At 34.2% G+C, this 15,619-nt stretch overlaps 1 pseudogene; it reads right to left on the bottom strand.

Moving 5' to 3' along the window:
* Positions 1–11,838: 11,838 nt before the first annotated feature.
* LOC103268964 overlaps positions 11,839–15,619 on the bottom strand; it is a 14,185-nt pseudogene continuing 10,404 nt past the window's right edge.

The following is a 15,619-nucleotide window of genomic DNA, read 5'->3' as shown; positions in this document are numbered from 1 at the left end:
AAAAATCAGACATCATACACTGAGCTCTGAAGTTTAGCTTTGCTAGTGACTTGATTTGTTTAGACACCCATTGTATAGACTCAGAATAGAGAGATATTTATGCACCGAGACTTTTTAGGCACAAAATTATATTGTAAGAACTCTTTTGTTTACATACTTGGGAATTTGTGAAATACTGATATATATTATTTAATTTGAGTTAAAATATATAAGGAAAGTTAATATAACCATTTTATAGTGAGGAAACTGATGTACAAAAATGCCAATGAACTTCTGAATCCAAGCAACTATAACAGAGAAAATATGATTTGGGAATCCTATTTTTATTCAAATCCAATTGATTATAGTTTGGAGTAACTATCTTCTTACTTGGAAATATTTTTTATCTTAGAGTTGTCCAGTTAGCTACACAATAATGAACATCACAAAAATTCAAAAAGCAGAAAAAGAAAAAAAACACAGAAAACCCAAATCACACATATACCAATGAGTTTAAAATACGTAAATACATTGATAGACGGCCTACAAATATCAAGATATGGTATATTAGTATTTTATTATAAAAACTGGAGACATGTTTATAATCTGCTGTTACAAAGTGTATGTTGTTTCTCCTTGTCAACATTTCAAATATTAAGAATATAATATAAATATTCTTAATATAAAGATATAATATAAAGATACAGAATTTGTAAAATATATTGTGGGTTAAAATTATGGAATCTACAGAGGAAGTAGTTTTTATGTAGACTTGGTAGACATATTTGTCTTAATCCACGTAATAGTCTAACATTATAACATCGTTAGCCGAAGTAAAATAATGAATATTTATTTAGGTATATAAATATATTCTGCTCTGTTTATATCTTTTATAACATAAGTTTCTGCCATTTATTTTAATAGCGTTGTTTTCCTATCTTTTATTTTAATATCTAGTAATCTTTGAGTACTAATTCAAACTTAAGAAGTAGGCTTTAGAAACCTGATACAGGTATATGTGAACATCAATTGGGAGGATTTACTTAAAATGTTTATCAGAGACTTCTTTGCTTCCCTAATAACATTCTTAGTTATTAGTGTTGATAGGTCTTTTATCAGAGACTTTCAATTATTTAGGAAAAACAAACACAAAATAACTGATCTACATCCTGGAAAATATATGAGTATGAGTGCATGACAGCGTTACTAGCATTAGGTGGTAGAAGGATACTGAGGCTCTCACACTTAAACATGAATATTGGATTCAATCCTCCCTTTCTTATGTTGTCTCACTTTTGGCCTTTGTCATACTTGCTGTATGTACATTCATAGCATTAGTTAAAAATTTTTCCCAGAGCAAACTTCCAGCAAAGAAAATAGTTAACATTGTTTAGAATAGTATACAAATAAAAAGATATCAAATTTTTCATCTTTCAGTTATTTTAAATACATTCCTATTTTATCTCTATGTAGTTACGCTGAAGGATGATAGATTAGATACTGCAAAAGTCACTTTCTAGAAATAGCAAGACAGCAAAGAATGAACATATAAAAAATGATACTCTGCAATGACCTTCCCTCGTGTTAGCACAACATCTTGGAGTAACACAAGAGAAGGAAGAAATGACAACTAAGCCAAACTCTGGAGTTCAGAAAATTTTTCTTAGAAGAGAAGACAAACACTCTCAGATTGAAACATGCTTATGATTTTGCCATATCGCTCTTCTCTTCTGTTGCTGTTAGCTATTTCCCACTCACATCTAACTGATATTTTTAGTATTGTGAAATACCCTATTTTATTTTGTGCTCTAACCTCATCCTACTAAATTAACATTTAATCATCCTCTCTTCAGGAAGACTCCGTTGTCCTTTGGAAAGGTAGAGGGCATACTCTAAATCAATTGATACGACATAGTTAGAAACAATATCAGGGTCACAGTTAAAAAATATCCTTGTTGATGTAATCAATCCCTTTGGTTATTTTAACAAATAGAAGTTTAAAAATGTGTTTATAGGGTCAAATGTGGTGGCTCATACTTATAATCCTGCACTTTTGGTGGCTGAGGTGTGAGGTTTGCTTGAACCCAGGAGTTTGAGACCAGCCTAGGCAACATGGTGAGACCGCATTTCTACACACACGCACACACACACACAAAGTAGCCAGGCATGGTGGTGCATCCCCATAGTCCTAGTCTCTTGGGGCTAAAGTGCAACTATCACCTGGGCCTAGAGGGTCAAGTCTGTGGTGCGTTGTGATTGTGCCACAGTACTCCAGCCTGGGAGACAGAATAAGACCTTGACTCAAAGAAAAAAAGTATTTTATATTCTTGAATAACCCATAATGTAACGAAATCCTTAATATTTGAATATATTTTACTTAAATTCACATATAAAACATTTAGCAAACACTATGCAATATGTGCATATATTTATGTTGTGTTTTTAATGAATAAATGAACACTTTAAAGAATAAATAGATGAATTTCAGAATAGACTTCAAATATTATTATAATGCTGTCAAAATATTTCTTAGAAAGCCAGAAATAAACTACCAAAAGAAACAAAACTTAAATGTCTACCTGATAAATTACCAGGAAATGTAAATTTCTAAATTAATGTTCCATGATACAATAATGGTAACAAAAGAAAACTTCACAAAGCAGAAAAAAAAAAATAAGATAGCAGACAAAACAAGTATTTTGGTTTGAGAAGTAAAGGTGCAGCGAGACCTCATCTCTACAATAAATCAAAAAAAATCAGCCGGGCATGGTAGCGCACGCCTGTAATTCCGGCTACTCGGAAGGCTGAGGAGAAGGATCGCTGGAGCCCAGCAGGTCGAGGCTGCGGTGGCCGGGAGCGGCCACTGCACTCCAGTCTGGGCGACCGAGTGAGACTCAAACTCAAAAAAAAAAAAGTAAAGTTTAATTAAATCATAGTACAAGGTGATATTTCACAGTAACTGCTGTGTGTGTGTATTATACATGTTCATATGTGTGTGTTTACATACATGTAATAAAAATATACAAAGAAAACCATACATAATGTATGTGAAAAGAATTTTGGGGAAACAGAAACTAAATAAGCATATTAAAAACATATCCATCAAATTTAGGAGGAAATATTAATGTCAAAGTAGAAGTCATAAAAATTACTTTTAAGAAATAATAGATGTAACTCATGGCACGGTATAATTAAGACTGGTTGTATCAAATTGCTTATCTTCATGTTTGACATAGTTTTCTTCAAGCAAAATAATAGAGAACATTGAAAATTTTTCTGCACATTGTTAGTACACAGAAGAAAATTGAAAAATTGGAGACTAAACCGGGATCGGTGGCTCAGCCTGTAATCCCAGCGCTTTGGGAGGCTAAGGTGAGTGGATTGCCTGAACCCGTGGGTTGGAGACCCACCTGGGCAACTTGGCGAGACCTCATCTCTACCATAGATAAAAAAATCAGCCGGGCATCGTAGCGCGTGCCTGTAATTCCAGCTACTGGGAAGGCTGAGTCGGATGGATCGCCGGAGCCAAGCAGGTCGAGGCTGCGGTGGCCGGGAGCGGCCACTGGACTCCAGTCTGGGCGACAGAGTGAGACTCCAACTCAAAAAAAAAAAAAAGAAAGAAAGAAAGAAAAACGGAGACTCTATTTAGATTGATCACAACTTACTAGCTCATCTTCAATTTCCTGTTTAGTGACATTGTTATGGGCTTATGCTGATAACTACAAGGCTAACAAAAACTTTGAAATTTATGTTATGGACATAAGAATAATATGGGTTTACAATATGAAAATGTATTTCCTTGAATAACAAAATTATCATTGAGTGTTTTCTGTAAGGCTTTTAAACTTGTATTTATGTTTGTATATTATATTTTTCAAATTTTCTTTATAACTTATTAAAGAAACAAAACTGTAACAACTCAAATATATACATACTTTAAACACACATATGATTACCTACATGTTTACTGTCAAAATAAACTAAATTTTCAAAAGTATTTTGATAAATACTTGATTAATATATAACAAATAGTCACAAATATCTCAAGGAAATAGTATCTTTACCTATTTCTTTCTCTCAATATATTTGAACAATTATCCCTTAACCCTATGTGTCACTGTAACAGAAGTAAGTAGAGAAATTAGGGAAATTGTAGATACTCATAATATGAGAACTGCAAATACATCTCTGAGATGACCTGTACTCTATTCTGAAGTATATAACTCCAAAATATCATGCAAATATCCTATTTATCTTTCTCCTGTATCCTTTTTATATTCACAGTTCTAATTACTAAACAGCTTTATTGTTACGTGCTGAATTTAATTATCATTTTTAATATATTTGCAAACCTCTCCGTCAAAGATCTAGCTGATACCAAGTCATATAGTTTTAACCACAAATTATAAGGTACTTTTTAAAATTTAGGATTATTTCATTGGTATATAGCTTTACTTTTTTTTGAAGATAATGAGTTTGTATTGTGTTGTGAGTATATCTATTAAAGTAGTAACATTAAACTCAGTACTACTCAGAATGGCTATTATAAAGTATGATTTTGATATAATCTGTTTTTTAGTCTTAGCTTAAAACTCATAGACAATAAGTTTATTTCCTCATTTTACCATCCTCAATCTTTACAAGCTGTGTTCTTCTTGCAATACGAGAAGAACAGTAGGCTTAAACAGTAGGTTTTACTATCTAAAATGGATAAAACAGAGTCATAACCAAGTCATTCTAGAAACAAGGCAACTTACTTAGATTCTCATTCTGAAAAACAATGGGAGGGGCAGTAAGAGGCAACAGAGTTCTGACCGAAATCAGAACTATTTTTTTTGCTACTACTTCTTGTCATGGGATGATTCAAACCTGACTTTCACCATTTCCAATGATTCCTCTTTGTTGAGAGAAAACCTAGATCTTCATAATCATCATGAAAATTTGCATTGAATTGAAATCTGAGAACTGGAGAAATAAACATTTTTCAGGAAAAACAATCTTTTACAACACTTCTCCCTGCAAACTGAGTGGATGAAATATCTGTATTTCTGAGAATAATTGATAATACATACTCAAAGCTTCTGTGCACTTTATCAAAAACTATCTCCATTGTATCTGCAACATACAACAAGAAAAATCGTGTCACTATCCCTCTCTCCTTCTTATACCCTTTAATACCTGATTTTTGGAGGTCAATACAGTGAGCTGAATGCAGTGTGGTCTAACTGTTGCAAGGTCTTGGTCAAAGAACATCAGAATCCTGTAATATATATACATATGTAGCCCTCAACTTCAAAATCCTCTGATATGTTTACTACTGAAATTAGCCTTTAAAGGAAAGTGTCTGTTACATATCCCAAGGGGATTTTTTCAGTTAGAGTCACACGTGTAATGTGAAAATCAAGAAAATCACCATCATGTATATGATGATCCATAAATAAGTGAATAATTTCATATACATGTATCTGCACATGTACTTGTATATGGCTATGCATATATGGGGTAAATAAGAATGATCACATAATATTAATAAAAATTCATAATTTTAATATGATAGCAAAGTTGTATCTTTCTACTTAAGGTCTTTTGGAATACAAGTTGAGAGTAAGTTCAGATAAGTTCAGATATAATATTTTAATCACTTACACATTCATATGCTCATTTATGTTTATGTTTTATGTGTGTAATTAAATATCATCATTGAGTGCCTCATATTTCCCAAGTCAGACTAGGAACTGAGGAAAACCGTCAGATGCCATGGTTCCTTGTTTTCAAAAAGTGTATTTTATGAAAGAATGGTGATGAATATTATGGGATTGTAGAAATTCATCAAAGATTTAGGCTTATTATGCATGAATATTAAATTAGAAATAATTAGATGACAATTTTGAAATTGTAATAGTGATGTCAACAATTGGAATAACAAACACAATAACATTCTAATTTTATATACCTTTATTTGTAAAAAAAACCTGTATATTTTCATTAATAAAAAAATAAAATTAAACTTAAACAGAAACAAATGGATCCGTAAATTCTATAGTGTAGAGTTAACTTCTATTACATTGCTTAATATACAATTGCTATATATGTTTTCAACAAAAAGTTTGGGTAAACCTAATTTTAAAACACAAAATCCATGATTATCTTTCTTTCTTTTTTTTTTTTTTTTGAGATTTAATCTCACTTTGTCGCCCAGGATGGAGTGCAGTGGCATGCTCACAGCCACCCCAGCGTCAACCTGCAGGTCTCCGGGGATTCTTCCCCCTCAGCCTTCCAAGTAGTTGGAACTACAGGTACATACTACCATACCCAGCTAATTTTTTGATTTATTGTAGAGATGAGGTCTTACCAAATTTCCGGACTGGTCTTGAACCTGTGGACTCAGCCAATCCACTCACCTCGGCCTCCCAAAGGGCTGGGATTACAGGCTGAGCCACCGAGCCTGACAAATTCCATTATTTTCAATTAATAGTATATATTCAGCACATTCAAAAAAGGATTATTCAGTATTACGATTAAAAGCACATTATATCTTTGCACACATCCTGATTTTTTTCCAGTTCTTAGATATCTATGAAGCAGAACCCCCCAAACCAGAATTTTTTTACAAAAAAATTGTGTATTTATTCTTACATATTTAAACTTGGTCACCTTCAAAGTACTCTTCGTTTGAAGGAATGTATCTATTGAAACACCTATTCCACTGCTCAAAACAGTTTTTTTTTTTTGAGTTGGAGTCTCACTCTGTCACCCAGACTGGAGTGCAGTGGCCGCTCCCGGCCACCGCAGCCTCGACCTGCTGGGCTCCGGCGATCCTTCCGCCTCAGCCTTCCGAGTAGCTGGAATTACAGGCATGCACTACCACACCCGGCTGATTTTTTTGATTTATTGTAGAGATGAGGTCTTGCTGCCCAGGTAGGTCTCGAACCCGTGGGCTCAGGCAATCCGCTCACCTCAGCCTCCCAAAGGCGCGGGATTACAGGCTGAGCCACCGAGCCCAGCCAAAACAGTTTTTGAACTCATCAATTTTGATGCCTTCTAGTGCTTCTGTCGTTTTTTAGTTCACCTCTTCCACATCAGCAAAACGTTTCCCTTTGAAGACCTTTTTTTTTTTTTTTTTTTTTGAGGAAACAACAACAAAAAAGTTGCTCGGGTTGAGATCCAGTGAATAGGGAAGGTGGGGCATGGGAGTCATGCCATTTGGGTTCAAAAACTCCTGACCACTCAACATGTTGATACAATCTCCAAAAAAATTAACTGAAGCCAAACTCAGCCTTTCACAACAACTCTAGTTGGTACACTGATGCCAATGGCTTCCTAGAACACTTACCTAGAAGAGGAAACTTGTACTACAAAGATCCCACCCTTCAACAAATAACCCTTTTTTGGGGGGAGGAGGGTGCTCCCTCATTTATTATTTTATTTTACAGAAAATTAATTCACAAATGTATATGCAGAAAACAATTTTAGCAGTTTTAAAATATGATCTTTATTGAGATTTTAAAAATTCATAATATTAAATTCAAGCCTTTAAAATTTAGACGTACCATCTTAATACTACTCAGAATGGCTATTATAAAAATGTCAAAGAATAACAGATGTTGGTGAAGATGAGGAGAAAAAAGAACACTCATACACTGTTGGTGGGAATACAAACTACATAAACTGCTATGGAAAACAGTATAGAAATTTCTCAAAGGACTAAAAATTGAATAACCATTTAATCCAGCAATTCTACTACTGAATATCTATCCAAAGGAAAAAAGTATTCATATCAAAAAGACACATGCACTTCTATGTTTACTGCAGCACTAGTCACAATTGCAAAGATATGGAATCAAGTTAAGTGTCCATCAGGAGATGATCAGATAAAGTATACACATTTTAAGTATGACATTCACTCAAAAGATAGCATTAATTAAATGTATGCTAGTCACCATGCAATAGGCAGGACAGTCAAAGAAAATGGTGGAAGCATGGTTGAGCGAATGTCATACCACACATATATGCAATAGAAGGACATAAAGATAATTTTTTTAAAAATCAGTTAGGCCATGCTCGGTGGCTCAGGCTGTAATCCCAGCACTTTGGGAGGCCAAGGCAAGCGGATTGTCTGAGCCCCCGGGTTTGAGAACAGCGCAGGCAACTTTGTGAGACCTCCTCCCTACAATACAAAAACAAATTAGCCAGGCGAAAGTGCACTCCTATAGTTCCAGCTACTTGAAAGGCAGAAGCATAAGGATCCCAGGGGTAGACTCTGGGGTGGTAGTGAGGGTGCCACTGCACTCCAGCCTGAGCGACAGAGTGAGACTCCAACTCAAAAAAAAAAAAAAAAAATCAATTAAATAGAAGTTAACAAATTATAAAAAATCAAGGACAAAAAAGACATGATTGCATTCTTTATAGCTGAGGAACATTTTATGGTAATATATATTATTAAATAATGATCCCTTTTATAGATATCCTTCGTTTTGTCCATCCATTCAGCAGCTGCTGTGGTTTAAATATGATTGGTTTGTCTCCACCAAAATTCATGTTGAAATGTGATCCCCAAAGTGGTGGTGTAGGGAGGTGAAACCTAGTAGATGTTTGTGTCATGGGGATACATCCTTTATGAATGTCTTAATGCTATTCTCATGAATAGATTGAGTTCTCTCTCTGCATTACTGGATTAGTTATCTGGGAAATGGATTAGTTCCTGTGAGAGTGGGCTGTTATAAAGCCAGGACCACCTTGGTTTTTGTCTGTTTGCATGTGTCCATTTTCCCTTGACCTTCTCTGTCATGTTACAATGTAGCACCAAAGCCCTGGAATGAAGCCAGTACCATGCCCTTGACATTCCCAATATTTAGAACTGTAAGCTAAATAAACCTCTTTTCTTTAGATATAACTCAGTATTAACTATTCTGTTCCGGCAACACCAAATGGACTAGGACAATAGCTTGTAGGTGTGTAGGTTGGGTTTACTTTTTTAGCTGAAAATGCTACTATCTACATTTATGTACAAGATTTGTGTTTTAACACTTGTTTTCAATTATATACTTAGAAGTTGAATGGCAGGTCATATGCTAATTGAACTAAAATTTCTGAGTAATTGCCAAGCTCTTCCACAGCTACTACAACATTTTACATGTCAACAACAATGTATCAAGATTTTAATGTATCCATATAATTGCAAACATTTGCTAATATTTTATAAAACAAAGAAAACAAAACAAAACCATAGCCGTGGTAGGGATGAAAGGGTATGTTATTGTGTGTGTGTTATATTTTTTAAATTTTAGATTTGGGAGATTATGTGATTATTTGTTCTATAAATATATTGTGTAATGGTGGGAATTTGGCTTCTAGTGTATTCATCACTCGAATCTCAAACATTGAATCTAATAAGTAATTTTTCAACCCTATCCTCAACCTCCTATTCATTGCCCTCTTGAAGTTACAAGTGTCTATTATTTCCCTCTTTAAATCCATGTGTACACATTCTTTAATTCCCACTTATAAGGGAGAACATGTGATATTTGATTTTATGTTTCTGAGTTAGTCCACTTAGGATAATGGTCTCCAGCTCCATACGTGTTGCTGCAAAGGACATTATTTCATTTCTGTGTGTGTGACTGCATAGCATTCCATGGTTTATAAAATATTTTCTTTACACAATCAACCATAAATGAACCATTAGGGTTCGATGATTTTGCTGTTGTGAATAGTACTGTGATCCATATACAAGTGCAGATGTCTTTTTCACATATTACTTTATTATTCTTTATTTTTCTTTTACTTTTTATAGATACCCAGAAATGAAATTGCTAGATAGAACAGTAGTTCTGTTTTATTTTTTGAGGATTATTCACACTGCTTTCCACGAGGGATGAGCTAATTTATATTCTCACCAGAAGTGTGTGTTTCCTCTTCTCTGCATCCTTATCAACATCTGTTGTTTTTTGACTTTTTAATAGTAGACATTCTGATTAGTATAAGATATCTCATTGTGATTTTAATTTGCATTTTTTAAATGATTAGTAATGTTGAGCATATTTTAACATGTTTATTGGCTGCTTGTCTTTATTCTGTGAGAAATGTATCTTCATATCCCTTGCCCAATTTTGAATGATTTTTTTTCTTTGTTCAGATGTTTGAGTTTCTTTTGGATTCTGGATAATAGTACTTGTTGGATGCATAACGTACAATCATTTTCTTCCATATTGTAGGTTGTCTGTTTAGTCTGTTGATTATACATTTTGTTGTGCATAATCTTTTTAGTATAATCAAGTCCCATTTATTTATTCATTTATTTTAAAGATGTAGGATACAATTCAGGATTAGGCAGATAAGTTGTCATTGTACAGGTAAAGTTTGGGCCTCCCTTTGGTCCCCATTTATTTTTATTTTTATTTTTGTTTTTGCTGCCTTGTTTTGGGGATTGTTTCAAAATTTTTTGCCTAGGCCAAAGTCCAGTTGATTTTTTCCAATGTTCTTCTAGAATTGTTATAGGTTAGGTTTATAATACACCTTTATTTTTTGTATTTGGTGAAATACAGTCATTCAGTTTTATTCTTCTGCATATGGTTAGACAATTCTCTTAACACTATTTATTGGCAAGGGCATCATTTCCTCATTTGTTTTGTTTTGTTTTTTTGGTCGACTTTATCTAAGATCAGTTGGTTAAGTATGTGACTTTACTTCTGGTTTCTCTGTTCTGTATCATTGATCTATGTATCTATTTTTCTACCAGTACCATGCTGTTTTAGATACCATGGCCTTGCAATATAGTTTGAAATTGGGTTCCATACCTCCAGATTTTATTATTATTATCATCATTATTATTATTTTGGTTATAATTGTTTTAGAAATCAGGTTCAATACCTTGAGTTTTTTTTTTAATTTTAGTTTTTACTTAGAATTTCTTTGACTATTTGGGATTTGGGGGTATTTCATATGAACTCTATAAAAGTTGTTTTCTACGTCTGTGAAAAGCGACATTGGTAATTTAATAGGAATTGCATTGTTGATTAGAATTTGCCTAGAATAATGATGCCAAATATCTTCTGGATGGATTTAGAAATCATTTATAAATAATCTTAGAAAAATGTCTATTCAAGTTTTTTGTCTAATATAAAATATATGACACTTAATAAAGCAAATCCTAAACCTGCAGAAGTAACTCCTAACTTATCAGTAATCACATTTAATATAAAAGATTAAGTTAGGCTGGGGTCGGTGGCTCAGCCTGTAATCCCACTGCCTTGGGAGGCTGAGGTGAGCTGATTGAGCCCGCGGGTTCAAGACCCGCCTGGGCAAATTGACGAGACCTCATCACTACAATAAATCAAAAATTTAGCCGGGCATGGTATCTCGCGCCTGTAGTTTCAGCTACTTGGAAGGCTGAGGTGGAAGGATTGCGGGAGCCCAGCAGGTTGAGGCTGCAGTGACTGGGAGCAGCCACTGCACTCCAGTCTGGGTGACAGAGTGAAACTCCAACTCAAAAAAAAAAAAAAGATTAAGTTATCCAATTAAAAGTGATAGATTGACAGAATATATGCTCTTATATCTTCTATGCCTGGAAGTGCTAGTCTGGGAAATTTGGCACAAAAATAAAATGTGTATTCCATTTGTCTTTTCCTTGCATTCTTTGAGACTAATAGCATCACTATATCAATCTTTGTGGTGAATATTTTTGTCTGATACTCAAAAATTTCATATATTGCTTTCACCTCTTTATTTTTCTAAGTTTCAGTTGTTGCCACTGATTCCTTATGCCATTTATTAGTTCTTCTGCCATTTGTAGTAATTGGAGACTATAAATTGTAGATAAATATGTGAGAAAAAAATTTATTTTCAAGTATCTTCTCCGTGTTAGTTGTCTTTAACATCCAACCTAAGCACCTTATATAGGCCCTGCCTGAGTTCCTTGTTCTTGAGTGCATACACCATGGGGTTGAGGGCAGGGGGAATGACATTGTGTAGCACATTGAGTAGAACTGGACAGAGAGGAACTCTAATCCTTGCACTGTGAGTAGTAGAAATGATAACAATGACTGTGTAAAAAAAAAGATTAGGATGAAGTGGGAAGTGCAGGTACTTAAGGCCTTAGATGCAACTTCTACTGAGTTCAGTTTCAGCACAGAATGAAGTATTAAAGCATGTGATGAAATAATCAACCCTAGGTCACCTCCCATGATTGTCAAAGTCAAAAGTAACTGATTAATACTACTGATTTTCCTATCATCACAGGAGAGACTAGTGACTCTAAGGTTAGAGCAAAGACAGTGCTCGATTTAATTCCGGGAACAGTAGTATCTTTGGGCAGTCGACATAGGCACTGAAATGAGAGACAGACTGTTTCTGAGTACCATGATCACAGCTGATTTGCTCACAAAGGATTCAGTTATTATCTATGGATATCAACTGATAGCCATGCAAAGATACCTGACTCCATGGCCACAAAGCAATGTATGGCATACATCTGAGCAAAGCACTCAGGGAGACTGATGGCCTTAGCATTGAACCACAAGATAGCTAAAATCTTAGGCACGATGGTGGTAGCCAGGCCCATGTCCACCACTGCCAGGGTGCCCAGGAAACAGTACATGGGCTGGTGCAGTGCTTTCTCTTGGTTGATGATGATCAGGATAAGGATGTTGGCACTGAGAGCCAAGAGATAGAGTAGAGCCAGGGGCAGGGAGAATCAGAGCTGGCAGCTGTGAATACCAGGGAATCCCATCAGGATGAACTCGGAAACCTGGAACTTAGAACTGTTGGAATCTCTGAGATCCTTGAGAATCTTTAACAAGGAGAAAAAGTATTCAAAGTTAATTATTTCCATGACAGTATTCAAAATGGAATTACCCAGAATCATGATATTAGAGGGGCATTCAGCATCTTCATTTTTCTTATTCCACTACTTACATTTACTGTGTATCTATTATTGAACAAGAACTGTGGTAGGTGTGTGGTAACTCAGTTAATCATTCCTAACATTTTATAATGCAGGCCACATTTTTTTCTACATTCCCATAACTGAGGAATGGTACATTAAAGGAAAACAGGACATTGTTCAAGATCTTCCATGAATTAACTCACAGAAGCAACTAATTGAAGCAATCATACCCTGAACACTGAAGTTGGGCTTTGTTAGTGACTTGTTTCTTTAGATACCTATGGTATAGACTCAGAATAGAGGTATTTATGCACCGAGACTTTTTAGATGCAAAATTACATTATAGAACTCTTTTATTTACATGTTTGAGAATTTGTAAAATACTGATATACATATTGTCTAATTTTAGTTAAAATATATAAGGAAAGTTAGGATAGCCAATTTGTAGTGAGGACAAATTGATGTAAAAAATGCTTAAGAACTTCTGGATCAAAGCAATTATAACAGAGTAATGTGATTTGAGTATCCTATTGCTCTTCAATTCCAATTGATTATATTTTGGAGTTACTTTCTTGTTACTTGGAAATATTTTTGCTCTTAGAGTTGTCCAGTCAGCCACATGATAAAGAACATCACAAAAATTTTAAAAACCAGAAAAATCAAAAAAATAAACAAACAAGGAAACATAAAACACACATATACCAATGAGCTTAAAAAACATAAATACATTGATAGAAGACCTACAAATATCAAGATATGATTTATTAGTATTTTATTCTTAGGCAGAAAACATGTTTATACCATGCTATTACCAAATGTGCTATTATTTCTTCTTGTCAATATTTCAAACCTTAAGAATATAACATAAAGATACAGAATTTGTAAAATATATTCTGAGGTTAAAATTATGGAATCTATAGAGGAAGCAGTATTTATGTGGACTTGGTAGACATATTCATCTTAATCCACATAATGGCCTATATTATACTTATAACATAATGAGCCAAGGTAAAACAATGGATATTTATTTAGGTAAATATATGTATTCTACTCTCTTTATATATTTTATAACATAAGTTTCTGTCATTTATTTTTATAACTTTGTTTTCCTATCTTTTATTTTGGAGCTATTTCTTTAATCTCTAGTAATTGTTGAGTACTAATTGAAACTTAATAAGTGGCTTTAGAAACCTGATATTAAACTCTGAGCGATGTGTGACTATCAATTGGAAGGATTTATTTAAAGTGTTTATCAGAGACCTCTTTGCTTCTCTAAAAACATTCTTAGTTATTAGTGCTAATAGGTATTTTATTAGAGACTTTCAATTATTTCAGAAAAATAAAAACAAAAAATTGATCTACATCTTGGAGAAATTTATGAGTATGACTGGCTGACAGTGTTCTTAGTATCAAGTGGTAGAAAGGTACTGAGGATCTCACACTTAAACATGAATATTGGATTCAATCCTCCCTTTCTTATGTTGTCTTACTTTTGGCCTTTGTCATACCTGCTGTATGTATATTCATAGCATTAGTTAAAAATTTTCCCCAAAGCAAGCTTCCAGATACTGTAAGAGAATATTTAACATTGTTTAGAATAGTGCACAAATAAAATGATATCACATTTTTCCTCTTTCAGTTATTTTAACTACATTCCTGTTTTATCTCTATGTAGTAACACTCAAAGATGATAGATTAGATACTGCAAAAGGCAACTTCTAGAAATAGCAAAACAACATAGGATGAACATATAAAAATGGTACTCTTCTATGACCTTTTCTTGTGTTGTCACATCTTGGAGTAACACAATAGTAGGTATAAATGGCAACTAAGCAATATTCTTTAGATCAAAAACGTTTTGTAAGAAGAAAAGACAAATGCTCTTAGATTGAAGTGTGCTTATGATTCTGCCATATCGCTCTTCTCTTCTGTTGCTGTTAACTATTTCCCACTCCCACCGCATTGAGATTTTTAGTTTTGTGATTTTTAGATCCTCTTTTTTATTTTGCGCTCTAATCCCACCCTACTAAATCAACATTTAATCATCCCCTCCTCAGGAAGACTCCCTTGTCTCATGGAGAAGATAGAGAGCATGTTAATATGATGTAATTAGAAACAATATCAGGGTTGCAGTTAAAAAATATACTTGTTGATGAAATCAATCTCTTTGGTTATTTTAACAACGATAGTAGTTTTAAAATGCTTTGATATGGTCAAGTGTGGTGGCTAATACCTGTAATCCCACATTTTGGGTGACTGAGGCCGGAGGACTACTTGAACTCAGGAGCTCGAGTCCAGTCTAGGAAATATAGCAAGACCTCATTTCTAAAAAAAAAAGTAGCCAGGTCATGGAGGTGCATGCTTTAGTCCCAGCCTCTTGGGAGACTGAGATACAAGTATCGCCTGAGTCCAGGAGGTGGAGTCTGTGGTGTGTTGTTCTTATGCCATTGCACACCAGCCTGGGAGAGAGAGTAAGACACTGACTCAAAAATAATTTTTTTATATTCTTAATTAACCCATAATATAATACAATCCTTACTATTTGAATAAATTTTACTTAAATTTCTATATAAAATATTTAGCGCAACACTAAGCAATATTTGCAAACATTGATGTTATTAAGTGTTTTTATTTTTATTATTTATTATTTTTTATTTTTTTTTTGAGTTGGAGTCTCACTCTGTCACCCAGACTGGAGTGCAGTGGCCACTCCCGGCCACCGCAGCCTCAACCTGCTGGGCTCCGGCGATCCTGCTG

The sequence above is a fragment of the Carlito syrichta genome, unplaced genomic scaffold, assembly GCF_000164805.1.
Source record: "Carlito syrichta isolate Samal-C Ts95f unplaced genomic scaffold, Tarsius_syrichta-2.0.1 Scaffold308998, whole genome shotgun sequence".
Lineage (NCBI taxonomy): Eukaryota > Metazoa > Chordata > Mammalia > Primates > Tarsiidae > Carlito > Carlito syrichta.
Note: the sequence above shows the minus strand (reverse complement) of the source record. Positions and strands in the feature narration are given on the sequence as shown.